Source organism: Balaenoptera musculus, chromosome 3 (assembly GCF_009873245.2).
Source record: "Balaenoptera musculus isolate JJ_BM4_2016_0621 chromosome 3, mBalMus1.pri.v3, whole genome shotgun sequence".
In the NCBI taxonomy this organism is placed as follows: Eukaryota; Metazoa; Chordata; class Mammalia; order Artiodactyla; family Balaenopteridae; genus Balaenoptera; species Balaenoptera musculus.
The window spans coordinates 23,636,197-23,638,720 of NC_045787.1; positions in this window are offsets into that span (position 1 = coordinate 23,636,197).

The window sequence follows — 2,524 nt, forward strand, 5'->3', positions numbered from 1 at the left end:
ATAAATAAGCAGAACGGTAAGTCCAAGAGCTGTGAGACTGTCAAAAGGTGTAACATATACGCAGTTGGGCTTTCAGATAAAGAAAGAGCAGAGAAAAAGAAGAAGAAATGACATAGAGAAGAAGGGGAGAGTGTCGGAGAAGAAGTACACAAAGGTAAAATAAATTCTTTATTTTTCATACTCTTAATTGATCTAAAAAGATAACTTTAAAGCAATAACAGTAATAATGTATTGAGTGAGTATATCACACAGATCAGTGACATGAATGATAGCAAAGTCACAAGGGACAGGAGGGAGCACTTGAGAATTCTCAGTTCCAATTACCTGCACTATACACAAAGCAATACAATGTATTTGATGGTGATCATGCAAGATATCAACTCAACTATATCAATAAGCACTTTATATGTGAACGTCCTAACTACACCATTGACAGAGATTTTCAGAAAAGATAAAAACTTAACCCAGGGCTTCCCTGGTGGCGCAGTGGTTGAGAATCTGCCTGCCAATGCAGGGGACACGGGTTCGAGCCCTGGTCTGGGAAGATCCCACATGCCGTGGAGCAACTGGGCCCATGAGTCACAATTACTGAGCCTGCGCGTCTGGAGCTTGTGCTCCGCAACAAGAGAGGCCGCGATAGTGAGAGGCCCGCACACCGCGATGAAGAGTGGCTCCCGCTCACCACAACTAGAGAAAGCCCTCGCACAGAAACGAAGACCCAACACAGCCAAAAATAAATATAAATAAATAAATAAAATTTAAAAAAAAAAAAAACTTAACCCAAATACACATTGTGTAAAGGAACCACACTTAAAATACAAAGAATCCACTAAGTTAAAAGTAAAAGAACAGAAAAAAAAGTATACCATGCTAACAACAACCAAAAGAAAGCTAGAGTAGCTGTATTAATTTCAGACAAAATCAACTTCAGAACAAGGATGAATATCAGGTTTAAAGAGGGCATTATATAATGACAAAGGGGTCAATTCTCCAAGAAGATATCATAATCCTAAATGTGTATGCATGTGACAAAAGAGCTTCAAAATACATCCAGCTAAAGTTAAAATTTAAAGGAGTTAATAGACAATTGCACTATTATACTTGGGGAATTCAATGCCCTTTTATTCAGTAATTGGTTAAGCATCAATTAAATCAATAAGGATATAAACTGAACAGCATTATCAACCAACCTCATCTAATTGACACTTATAGAATACAACATACAAACGATAGCATAATACATATACCTTCTTCTCAATCCCATGTGAAACATTCACAAAACTAAACAGTATTATTGGCCATAAAAGCCCTTAACAAATTAAAAAAAATAGAAATCATACAAATTAAGTGCTCAGACAATGGAACTGAACTAGAAATCAACATCTGAAAGACATCTGGAAATTCCCAAATATCTGCAGATTAAAGGACACACTTTTAAATAAACATATGTAATAAAAAGGAGGAAGTATAAGAGAACAGTAACTTAAACTCTGCACTAGAAATCTTGAGAAAGAAGAGCAAATTAAGTCTAAAATTTTTTAAAAACTGTAAATTTGTCCTCTACTATCAACTTATTTTTTTAACCTGGAAATGTCCTTGATTCTCTCATTTGAATTTTAAAGTATTTTTAGACCTTAAAAGATTCAATTAGTATACTGTTAACAAGAATAAAAAAGGAAATAATAAAGTTAGAGCAGAACTCAACAAAATTGAGAAAAAAAAGAGAAATTTAAGAAACCAAAAGCTTTTTTTTTTTTTATAAAGCATGAATAAAACTGATAAATCTCTAGCGAGGTTAACAAACAAAAAATAGATAAGATACAATTACAAATATCAGAAATGAAAAGTGGTTTATCACTACTAATATGTGGACATTAAAAGTTAACAAGGGAAAATAATAAATTCATGCATATAAAATTGAAAATTTAGATGTAATGGACCAATATCACATTTACCAAAATTCACACAAAGAGAAATAGGTAACATTAGTAACCTGTTACCTATAAAACAATTCTACCAATAACTGAAAAATCTTTCAAATAGAAAGCACCAAACTTAGATGATTTCACTAATTAATACTATGAAATATTTAAGGAAGAAACAATGTTCATTCTCCAAAATCTCTTCAAGAAAATAAAAGCAAGAGAATCAATCCTTACTCATGCTGTGATGCCAGCATAACACAAATAAAACCAGATTCAAATATTACGTGAAAGATTACAGACCAAACTCTTTCAGAAAATTCACACAAAATCCTCAACAAAGCCAACAAACTCTAAAAGGAATTATTCACCAAGACAAAGTGGGATTTATTCTAAGTATACAAGGCTGTTTCAACATTCAAACTTCATAAATTTAACCTACTATATCCACAAGTTAAAGGAAAAAAAAATCATATAATCATGTTCATGGATACAGAGAAGCTATTTGAAAAATCCAATACCCATTCATGACAAAATCTTCACAAATGTTTCAATTAAGGAATATTCTAAAAATTACCTGATCAGTACTCTTCAAAACTGTC